This window comes from Carlito syrichta, unplaced genomic scaffold (genome assembly GCF_000164805.1).
Source record: "Carlito syrichta isolate Samal-C Ts95f unplaced genomic scaffold, Tarsius_syrichta-2.0.1 Scaffold123662, whole genome shotgun sequence".
Taxonomy (NCBI): Eukaryota; Metazoa; Chordata; class Mammalia; order Primates; family Tarsiidae; genus Carlito; species Carlito syrichta.
The window spans coordinates 209,867-222,234 of NW_007067758.1; positions in this window are offsets into that span (position 1 = coordinate 209,867).

A 12,368-nucleotide genomic window follows, 5' to 3' on the forward strand; every position below is an offset into this window, starting at 1 on the left:
ATCTTGCTAGAACCTTCTGAGGGGCTGCAAAGCATTCACATGAGTATTGCTCATGTGAGGGAGAGAAGAGGGGGACATGTGTCTGACATTGCCCTTCCCCACCAGGCTCTCCCTTGAAGGACACCCATGTTGGGTCACAAGAATTTCAGTGGGTTTTGAGGTGTGAACCATGTCTCAGTGCAGCTGGAAAAGGACCATCAGTTATGCCTGTAGGAAGCCAGCTGCCTGTAGGGAACCAGGAGCTATGTAGCAGGGTCCAGGAGGTGTCGGATATAACATGCTATAGTTTAATTGTGAAATTGGGCATGGTTGAGTTCTCCCCATCAATGTCCAGAGCTCACAGCTGATGAGAAGGAGGAGAATGAGCTTGACACCCAGATGATCCGTTTGGAAGAAGCAAAAGGGAACAGCTGATGGAAGAAGCTGGACCTTTTGGTTGTGGAAATCACAATCTGATAACTCAGCCCCTAAGTGACTGTTCAGAGGCCAAAGGGCCCTTGAGCAGCCCATGGATCACCTGGCCAGCTGAATCTCTGACCTGAGAAACAGCCCCATCCTGCCCACCAAAGGCAAGCAGGCTGTTTTCTCTCCCATCTGTGGATCTTAGCATCCTAATTGTGACAAGAATAGGCCACCAACAGAGTAGCAGCCTGTGGGGGAGGTAAGGAGAGGTCTGGATCTTCAGACTACTCATTTAGACTGGCTCAGCTTCCCAAAATGCAAGGAGCTGGGAACAAGGGCTGGGGAGTGGCTCAGGCCAACACAAAATGCACTTACCAAAGTTGGAAAAGACTAGAACAAAGGACAGGAGAGGGGTCTCCTCGCTGGGAGTGGGCAGGATGCTGAAGCCAGGTCTCCCAGGCCAGAGGGGGCATTACAAACCCTCTGAAAGAGAGCCAATCCGCCCCCTTTTCCTAACAGCTTTACCTCCCAGCAGGAGCCTGGCATCCCTGCAGAGGCCAGCTCCCTTTTTCCTGGCATCTTAAGCCTACATCAATTGACTTCTTTCTCTAAGATTAGAACTGGGAAACTCCCTGAACAAAGACACGTGTGCACCGCCTCAGGTTCTGCCAGAGCTACAGTTGGCCCACCTGGTGCTTCACCTGCCCCCATCCCCATCTATTTCACCAAATGCTTCTACTCCGAGAGTCGCTTTGATGCCTCTTCCTCCCTTTTCTCCCAAGACTAGTCACCAGCTCCTGTGGCTTCTTTCCTCAAAGTATCTCTTCTGTTTTATTCACTTTCTCAGACCATGAGATAGACTGGGGGGAAAAGCAGTGTGTGTGCTCTGAGGCTCTGTTTAAAAATACCAGCCAGTCTGCCCGCTGGCCCTGTGAGGTTGACTGCTTTCTTCTCATCCTTTCATCTTCCCTCCCCCTCCACTTTCCTCTCTAGCACCCTGCCCTCTGCCACCTGGACAGCACAGCCACAGACCCAGTGTCAATCAGCCAGAAGGAGCTGTGTGCATAATTCCACCCCACTCCCCACGTGCTCCCACCTGACTAGATGCTCTCGGCCACCTACAATAGCCAACCTCGAGTTGGTCTCTGCCCCAGCAGGATCCATCAGAGGTTCTGGTTCTAAACCAAAATCCAACTGCAAATAAAGGGGTTTATTTGTTTGCTTGGTTTTTTTTGTTTGTTTTGTTGGGGTTTTGCAGCCCCCTGACCTGTCTGCTCCCTGTTGAAGAATGAGGTCTAGTGGGACGACATGGACACTTGAGTACAAATGCCTGCTTATGTAGGAATGAATGAATGGGAAGGAGGCTAGAGCTGTCAGCAGTGTGCACATATCAACCTTAAGATGTTAGAGGCATGGCAAGAGGCGTGTGTCCTAAAACACAATTTGTTCCTAGAAAATTGGAGGTATGGTGAGGCCCGTAAACCAGGAGGTGCCTGATGCTGAAGTGATAGTTTATTACTTACAGTTCCCAAGAAGAGGGAGCATGCCACACCGCAGGGGACCACACGGGGAGCACCAGGGTTCGTTGTGAGGCAGAGGAGGGGAAGGAACTATAGGTAAGAGCCTTTCCTGTGGTTTCTGCAGGAAGAAATGGACAAGGCAGAGTAAGCAGGTTTAGGATTGCCTAATTTGAATAATTTTAACCGGCTCTGGGGCGTAGGGGCTACCCCTAGGTGACTGATACCTGGCCCTAGGTTGATTAGGGAAGGGGGATCATTGCCAGGAGTGATAAAAGAGATGGTTGGGTATGAGCTCTAGATGGTTTGTTTCCATTTGAAAATCACACTCACAGGCAAGTCTTTATTTATTTTAGAGCTGTGGTGTACAGGTGAGGATTTACTATATACATCAGCTGCATGTAGGTGAAGTTTGAGCTTCCGGCCGGTCCTCTCTTCCCCTGAGAGTGGACCAGGTACCCAGTGTGTTGTCACATGCCTCCCTCCTCCCTCCCTCCCTTCCTTCCCTGGCAGTGTTCAGCATCTTCTGATCCCTCCCTCGTGCTCGTGAGATGAAGGTTCAGGGTCCGTTTATAAACGAGAACATGCGGCATTCAGTTGTTTCTGTGAGAGTTCACTTCGAATTATGGTCTCCAACTGCATCCAAGTTGCTGTGAAGGTAATTATTTCTTACCTCTAGGTATCGGCTAACCCCGAGAGACTCTCCAAGGTCAGCAAGGCCACAGATGTCAATGGCATCAGAATTCGGAAGATAGATGGTGTGGTGCACACAGTGTGGGCAGCAAAGAAAGAAACGCGGGAGACTTGTAGCAAGCCTGTTTGTCCTGTGTGGAGCATGGTTCTGTCCCGAGGTGGTGTAAATTAGCTCATGCACTTCCCTGAGGCCTGCTGGTCTGAGGTAATAGGCATACCAAGAGGTGAAGTCCAGTGAAAGCCTTTGCGATTCACACCAACTTGTGAAATTATAGCATAGTGTCTTATTAATACTTAATGCTGATTCATCTCCTTGACCAAAACAAAGAATTCCAGTTGTCAGGGAATTTCTAACTTGGACTCTGAATAATGAATATGTAAATAGTGGTTCTTTGTTAGCTTAAACTGGATTTTAAGTATAACAATGAAAAGCTTTGGCCAGCACGTTTCTCAAGCCTGTAATCCCAGCATTTTGGGAAGCCGAGGGGAGGCGAGAAGATTGCCTGAGCCCAGGGGTTCGAGATCAGCCTGGACAACTTGGTGAGATCTCGTCTCTACAGTATATCAAAAAAATTAGCTGGGCGTAGTAGTGCACGCCTGTAGTTCCAGCTACTTGGAAGACTGAGGCAGAAGTATTGCCTGAGACCGGCGGGTCGACACTGGGGTGGCCGTGAGTATGCCACTGTCCTCCAGCCTGGCAACAGAGTGAGACTCTGACTCAAAAAAAAAAAAAAAAAAGTAAAAGAAAAGCTTTGGGGGCAAATATTGGTACCAGCAGTATAACGAGAATGAATTCCTTTTTTCCAAATGACAAATCTGTGTTACTGGTGGATGCCCCTCCCAATTTAGAAGCAGACTACCTACTGATAAGAACCTAGTGAATGCCAAGTGACAGTACTGGATGCCTGTCGCCTGCTGTGCCCTCACACAGGAGGGAAGTCAGAGCATCTCATGGAACAACACAAAAAGTGCTACATAAACACATGAGCTATGTGAAGACATCATATGTAAACGCCAAGTAGAAATGCGACTGTACAAAGTGCTGCAGGCCTTCTTGTTCCCAAAGATTGATCCACATGATGAATGCCTCAGCCTGGTCTCAGGAGGCACAAAACACGCCAATGCTTCGCTTTTAGGAAAATTGTGCCTTTGCCGTTTTCTCATATCTCCACTTCCCAGTGGGAGTTGGAACCTCCTTATTCTTGCCCTGTGGCGAGGTCGTTGGTCAGGTAATCCAAATGGCTGGTTCATGTGGGGAATTAATAAGTACAGGGCACACATATGACAAGCTTATTATTTTAACGCAAAACATATATGAATATTTATTATTAAACTTTTTTGTGTGAGGCCAAGGCCACGGGCCTGGGAATACAGATCTGGAAATGAGGGTTCGAACCTTTTTTTTTTTTTTTGCACATACTGTACTTTTAAAAAAACTTTTTATTTTGAAATGCCTTCAAATTTTTAGACATAGAGCAATAGTAAACATGACTTGAGCATCCCTTCATCCTTCATTCAAGTGTCTCCCATTTGCTTTATTTACTGTTTTTTTTTTTTGAGTTGGGGTCTCTCTCTGTGCACGCTCATGGCCACTGCAGCTTCGACCTGCTGGGTTCAGGTGATCCTTCCGCCTCAGCCTTCCAAGTAGCTGGAACCACAGGCATGTGCCACCACACCCAGCTAATTTTTTTGTTGTCGTTTAATTTATTGTAGAGACAAGGTCTCGCGAAGTTGCCCAGGTTGGTCTTGAACTCCCGGGCTCAGGCAATCCACTCGCCTTTGCCTCCCAAAGTGCTGGGATGACAGGCGTGAGTCACTGTGCCCAGCTTACTTATTTTTATTATATTTGAGTCATGGGGCCCGTGTGAGAATTTACTACATAAGTAACTTGTGAGCAAGTATGGTTTCGGCTTCTCGTGAGCCCTGTTTCCTCCCAATAGTAGACCAGGTCCCTGGTGTGTTGCCGTGTCCCCCACCCCATCCCTCTTCCCTTCCTCCCTCTCCTTTTTTTTTGAGTTGGAGTCTCACTGTGTCGCCCAGACTGGAGGGCGGTGGCTGCTCCCGGCCACTGCAGCCTCGACCTGCTGGGCTCTGGCGATCCTTCCGCCTCGGGCTTCCAATTAGCTGGAACTACAGGTGCGCGCTACCATGCCCGGCTAATTTTTTGATTTTTATTGTAGAGATGAGGTCTTGCCACGTTGCCCAGGCGGGCCTCGAACCCATGGGCTCAGGCAATCCACTCACTTCGGCCTCCCAAAGCGCGGGATTACAGGCTGAGCCACTGAGCCCGGCCCCTCCCTCTCCTAAAAGTGTCCAGTACTGCTATTCCCACCCTTGTGCTCATGTGACCAGTGATCAGGGCCCGCTTATGGGTGAGAACACACAACGAACCCAACTCGCAATGCATGCATGACGGTTTCCAGTTTGAAGTTCTTTAAAATTGAGCAAAACCTTACGTGTAGGAAGAACCCGAGGCCAGAAACCTTGATGGTTATTTCTTTTGTTTCAATCTTGCATATTTCAACCATACCAACTGACAATTCTTTGCAGTAATTCACCTTTGTCGAAACATCCCAGAGCATTCAACTTACTTTTCACAAACACATTGATTATTTTCAAGCATGTATTAGATGCAAGTAGTGTTAAATTAATCTAATCGCGGAAACAAGTATGACCACAGAAGCCAGTGCAATAGCAAACCCAACTGACTCTTGGTAGACACACCACGCAGCTGGAGGTTGCATATGTGTGCAGGTGTAGAGGGAACTGTCCACCTTCCTGGCTGGAACATGCAGTAACCACCATAGCAGTCACCAAGTACTATGTCATAAGGCTCAGCCAGGGACTCCCTGTCTCAGTTGGGTTTGTTGAGTGTTCTCACCCATAAGCGGGCCCTGATCACTGGTCACATGAGCCCAAGGGTGGGAACGGCAGTACTGGACACTGTTAGAGGGAGGAAGAGAGGAGGGATGGGGTGGGGGACGCGGCAACACACCAGGGATCTGGTCTCCTATCGGGGGGAGACAGGGCTCCCTAGAAGTCCAAACCATACTTGCCTGCAATTTACTTACGTAGTGGAGATTGGATGCGAGAGCTTCTGTTGAGTTTCCTATGCCATCCTCCTTTTTTCTGGTCTTCCTGCTAACAGGAATATTCAGGGATAATTAACACACTTCAAAATTTATAAATCTTAAGTCCACACTTCAATACACTAAGGCAACCACCACCCAGGCTCCCCCCTCCGCCCAGAAAATTTCCATCACTCCAGAAAGTTCCCTTGTGCCACCTGCCAGACAATCCCCACCCCTCAGAGGCAACCACTGTTCCGACTTCTATCACCATGGATTAGTTGTGTCTGTTCTTGAACTTTAAATAAAAGAAATCATATCACCTGTACTTTGTGTGTCTGGTTCCTTTCCCTTAACATAATGTTTTCGAGATTAACCCACATTACTAAATGTATCAGTTGTTTGTTCTTTCTTTTTTTTAATGGCAGAGAGATATTTGATTCCCACCCTCTTAACCAAGTTCACCAATGCTCACTTGGTTGAGAAGGAGGAAGAGAGCAAGAAGAGAAAATTCTTTTGCCCTGTGGTCCTTCTGGCCATATGCAAGCTTTGCAGCCTTTACTAGATCTTTCAGCAGGAATCTATTCACCCAAGATCCTCAAACACTAGGTCTTGTTTCTAACCAGAAACAACTGCCCTCCTCAGTCACAAGGTTACACTTCCAAGATATGCTACAGAAGTACTTCAACAGCGAGTGCACTGACAGACCAAAATCTAAGACTAGGCATATGACCTGGGTGATTGAGAATTCACAAACTCATTGAGCTATGCCTCCCTTTCCCCCCATCTCACCTGCACAAGCACGGAAAACCACCAGTTTGGGGACAGCATTGTAGGACTGTTCATCACAAGACTGGTCATTCATTTTGGCTTGCTCAGAAGTCATCAGCTCATCCCCAGTATCCACCAGTGATATTACCAAAGGGACTTACCTACCCACATTTACAAATCCCACCTGAGGAACCCTCCCAGGCTGAGTTTGCCTAGATGGCCGAATGGGTCATTCATGGCTGAGGTACCTGGTCTTGTCTGAACGCAAACTGTATTTTGTAAACACGGTGTGAGATTAGAATTCAATAAATCCACTTTGGGGCAGGCTACAATGCTGAAAGGAAACCAGCCTCTCTCCTCTCCTGAGTCCAGCGCTGTTGAGCATCTCATCTCATCTGCGTCAGGAAGCATTGATGGCCCAGCGCCAAGCCCACTTGGCAACTCTGGAGACTGCCCAGCAGGCCTGACAGGGCCAGTGGTTGTCGAGAGGTGTGCAGAGAAAAGCCAGGGCGGAGCTCGGATTGTCCCTGCTGGGCAGTTGGCAAAGATAGACTCCCAAGGCCCAGACAGCACTCCTTGATCAATAGAGAAAATAAGCAAGACAGGAGACCGAGCATGCCAGCAGCCAGGTCCGCTCCATCCCTCACTGTTTGGGTTGGTTGGTACCCATTGTCCAATAATCATTAGGCTGATATCTGGCAGGAAACCCTGGTGAGCAAAGGAATTAGTTGCCCTGATATTTTGGTCACAGGCCTTGGCATCTTGTTGACAGTTTTAGGGAGGATACAGAGACCATGCTTGCCAGCTGCCATGTCTACTCCTTCCCTCTCTGGGTTGGTTGGTTTCAATCGTCCAATAATCACAAAGCTGATGTCTGGCAGGAGACCATTGGAGAGCAAAGGGGCAAGTTGTCTTGAGATTTTGGCCATAGGCCTTGGCTTCTTGCTGACAGTTTTAGGGAGGATGAGCAAGAAAGGCTGAGAAAGTGTATGATGAATCTTGGGAAGAAAGCTGTCTACCTTTCTTGTCCAGCTGTCTGCACACTTACCTCGCTCACCTCCATAAAGAAAGGAAAGATTTCTCTGCTCCAATGCAGACATGGAAACTGGATTTCATGCTTAGGAGTTCTGCTGACTGAGCTCAACTACTGAGATACTAATCTCTTGGTTTCTAGCCCTATGAATTCTCCAAGAGCTTGAGACCATTCTCAGCTTGGTTCTACTTCCTTCTTAGTGGCTATCTCGGTTCCAGCAAATGGAGGCTGGGCCAGATTGCTGGGACTTGTGTGTTTGAGACCTAGTCAACACATTTTGTGGAATCAACAAGGTAGGCAGTCAAGGTCCTCAAAAGCAAGGTCTTATTTCTAGCCAGAAGAAACTGTCCATTCCCACCACAGAGGTGCATTTTCCAAAGAGTGTGAGATAAGTCTTTGTAAAGTACTTAGAGATCTGGGTAAAATTACTAAACCACAAGGAGAGCAGTCCTCTAATAGTCAAACTCGCATCATATTCTTGAGTCCGTAGTCCAAGATAAAAATAAAAATGTCCTAACAAGATCTGAGAGCCTCAAGTGTATAATAACCAGACTGGGGGACCGGAATGGCAAGACAGGGTCTCTCCAGGAGGCCGTATGTGGGAAGAGGACCTGACTGTGACGCTTGCTTGGCCCAGCTGTCAGGTGTGGGGACAGCCAGCAGGAGGGCCCTCCCTTCTCAATGATCAGCATCACTGCTCACATGGAGCCAGCTGGTCGACCCCAACCATATGGGAAGAACTAGAGGACAGTGGAGAGGGTCAGAGGAATCTGAATCTGGACACAGTGCCTTCCGGTTTCTGCTTAGATTCACTTGAAGAAGAGGGCCTGGACTGAGCTCAAAGTGACCCTTGGGTCTAGGGAGAGATTTGAAATGGGAAATGTTCTCTCCACTTCAGTGAGGTCAGAAGAAGGGAAACTAACTGGACAGTCATGGGAAGGCCACAGGACTGGTCTTGGAGAGAGTTGTGAACTTTGGGACTGGTGTGATAATCTCACTTTCTACTCAGACACAGGGGAGTAAAAGTCTCAACCATGATCTCAGTGGGATCCCGCTTTCAAAGAGGGTTTTGTCATAGAACATAGCCTCACATCTTTTCTCCCAGCACCCACCGGGACCAGCAGCCCTGAGAACACACTCTTCCCACATGATCCTAAGCTTCGCCCTCTTTGCCGCCTCCTCTCTGTTTCTCTGTTTATTGAACTTCTCCCTCACAGACGCCTCCCCTGAATCGCTCCCCCACCTGCACTGCTCATGGCTCAGGACTGAAGAACCCTGCTTCTAAGAAGCCTTCCAGGGTTGATGCTACCCTAGAGAGATGTAAAATACAGAAACATCTCACCATTGTTCCAGAGCCGGACACTCATGTTTCTTCAACTCTTGAGTCCCTGTCTTCTAGGTTGACATATCTTGACACGTGCATCTGGAGACAGATAGCATAGCCAGGTGTCAGGCTTCGGACAGAGGACAGGGGTGGATCATAGAGCTCTAGGCCATTTGGCCAGGTCACTCCTTCCACGACTCCTGCCTAGTTGGGAAGGTCTTGGGGACAAAGAAACTTTAGGACACCTTAGTTGAAAAATAACTATTCTCTGTGGGGCTCCAGACCTGGCCTACCTTGGACTTGTTTTTCTCTCTGAGGTTTCTGTAGAGTCTCCTGGATTTAGGCAATCTGTCTCCTTCACCTGCTACACTTATTCTCTGCCCCGGCGCGGGCTACATTAGCTGGTGGGCCAAGTCCTGGGTAGGCTAGTCATTGATGCTCCTCACACAACTCCTCTTCATGCATCTACCCTTTGCTCGGAAGAGTGGTTATGCACCGTAAGGGAAGAACAGGCAGTGAAGATCCCCCAAAAGGCAGGCCTGCCCGCCCCTCGTGCCCTGAGCTATCCTGGTCCAGCCCAAACTAGCTGCCTGCTCATCAAAGCCAATGCCCTGCAAGACAGGGCAATAGAGTCTGCGGTAGGCTCCGTCCACTGCTCTCTGCTAAGATCAGCTGGTATTAATCACCCAAAGTCATTAATTAGGCTGGTACCTGGCAGGAGACCCTTGGTGGGTAAAACTGCAGCTTGCCCTGAGATTCTGGCTCTGTTCCTTGGCTTCTAGAGAAGATAAGCAAGATGGCTGAGAAAGGACAAAATCAACCCTGGGAACTGGATGAGCCCTCCTTAGAAAGTCGTTGCTTCTGGACCAGTCTCCACAAGGTCCTCATTTTTACCCCAAGTACCCAGAAAAGTATTCTATGCAGCATACGGTCCTTTACAAATATGAATTTCTTCATCTGACGGCACTTACAGAACATTTTTAGCACTCGTAAGCTGACACCCAGGAGTTGCAAAGCTGCACCGCACCCCACCCCACATTCCCCCAGGACTTCTCTCACAATTCTTCCACCAGAGAAAGTGCAAACACAACGGGTGGTGACCCAGCCCCTCATTTGGGGGGTGAACAGTTTCTCCATGTAAATTTTGTTTGATCAAAGGGTGAGGTTGCCCAGAGAAGAAGAAAGAGGACCGTGAGGGCCATGCCAAACAAAGAAGTGAGGGTGCTGCGCAAAGGACTATCACACAGCCATAAAGAAGAACAAAGTCGGGCTCGGTGGCTCAGTCTGTCATCCCGCGCCTTTGGGAGGCTGAGGTGAGTGGATTGCCTGAGCCCGCGGGTTCGAGACCCGCCTGGGCAGCGAGACCTCATCTCTACAATAAATCAAAAAATCAGCCAGGTGTGGCAACGCGTGCCTGTAGTTCCGGCTACTCGGAAGGCTGAGGCAGAAGGATCGCCGGAGCCCAGCAGGCGAGGCCACGGTGGCCGGGAGCGGCCACTGCACTCCAGTCTGGGCGACAGAGTGAGACTCCAACTCAAAAACAAAAAAAAGAAGAACAAAATCGTGGCCTTGGCAGCAACATGGAGGCAGCAGGAGACCATCATACGAAGCGAGTTATCACAGAAACAAAGAACTGAATACTGCACGTGGTCACTCATAAGCGGGCCCTGATCACTGGCCACATGAACACAAGGGTGGGATCGGCAGATGCTGGACGTAGCCAGGGGAAGGAGGGAGGGAGGGAGAAAGGGTACATCTGGCAACGCAGTGGGTACTTTGTCCACTATAGGGGGAGAGAGGGCCAGCCACAAGCCCAAACTTCATCTGCATGCAACCTACTTGTGTAGTAAGCAAATCCCCACTTGTATCCCACAACTCTAAAACAGATAAATAAACAAATAAAAACTTCCGTTGCCTTTGTTTTTCAAAAAAAATAAGTTAGGGTACTGCAGAGGGTGAAGCGTGTGACACCTGGGGGTGGGGAAGCAGGCTCTATTAAGGGGAAGAAATAAGCCAGAAGACAGGTGGGGAGACAGTTTGTCCTCCATGGCCCCCTGGCAAAGTCCCTCAAAAGTCCTAAACACGACTAAAGTCGCATTTGGAGTTTCTCCTGTTGTCCAGAACCAGGCAAGCAGCACTGCTTGTCAGTACCTACTTGCAATTGTCACCGAGCCTTAAGACATGCCTTCCTTTCCCGCTCAACTGAGTGGAGAGGAAGGCAAGTGTTGGCATGAATACCCACGCAGACGTTTCCACCTGAGACCCGACTGAAATGCAGGAGGAATAAGAGCACCCCCCAATCTGTTCTCAGTCTCTCTCAGCGTGTGTGCCCAGGTGCAGGTGCGTGAGGAGACCAGGGGAGACATCACGGTCAGGGACATGGGTCTCCATCCCACCTCCGCAAGGCAAGCGATGCTTTCCCTGCTATCACTCCATAGCAGGACTGTAGGAAGTGGCTTCCCCCTCCCCTCCAGGGCAGGTGCTGTGAAGATCAAAGGAGAAGAGGTGAAAGGAAGGCAGTAGACAAAGGGAGATTATGGTCCTCCCCAGGGATGACACAGGGCCTTCTCCAGCCTTCAGCCCTGGTGGCCAGCCCCCTGCCAAGGGAGCCTGAGTCTGCACCTCCCACTGTTGCTCGATTTAGAGATCCTGCGGAGGAAGTCTCCCCTGATCCCTCGAGACCTGTGGGGCTATTTACAGCTCTCCCTCCGGTTGTCTCCGCCAAGCCCAGGACTTGTGCCTCTACGTGGACAGGGAGCCCCGGTGACTGCTTTTTCTCTGCTCCCTGTAGAGTCTGTGAGCCCGTGCTTGTCTTCAAAGCCTCTTTTTCCAGCCAGGAGCAGGGATCCGTGGGTGGCCAGAGGGCACTGACCTCACCGATCACCTCTGACCTTCCCACCCCAGCCTAGGTAATAGGGTTTCCTTGGTGACTTACTCAAGGTCAATGGCAGCCCGCACCCGAACCCAGGCTTCCTAACTCATAACCCTGGGCTCTTCTATCACAATCTTTTAAGTTGCTTTTATTTGTGAACAAACAAACTCGCATCCGGTGTTAATGTCAAATGAGCTAGACCAGTCCCAGGAACGAGTGCTCTTGTGTCCTGAATCACGCACCTCTCAATCTGCCCTCTGTGTTCCAGGATGCTCTCTAGACCCTGATTTTGAAGTCTTCCACCTAACTCCAGGCTATTTCCTCTCTTCCTTTTAATACCCTACCTCCTAAAGAAAATTTGTCCCTGCAACACATCAGGAGGCAAGCTTACGATGAATCCCTAAGGAATGAATGGGTTTTGGGGTGTGGCATAGGAGAAACCAAGGCTCAGTTCCCACTGACTTGCGATGAAAAACAATCCACTTAGACTCTCTGAGCCTGTTTCCTCATCTGCAAACTGAAATAATAACAACCTTGTTCTGGCTACATCTCTAAGCAAAATGTACAACAGGGCTCTGTAGACTACAGAAGATGGCAAGTTCCATCGATGTTTAACCTTTTCCTGAAAAGGCTGCTTTCACCTAAAGGGTGGGATTCCTTGCAGGAACCAGAAAACACTCCCCCGGTG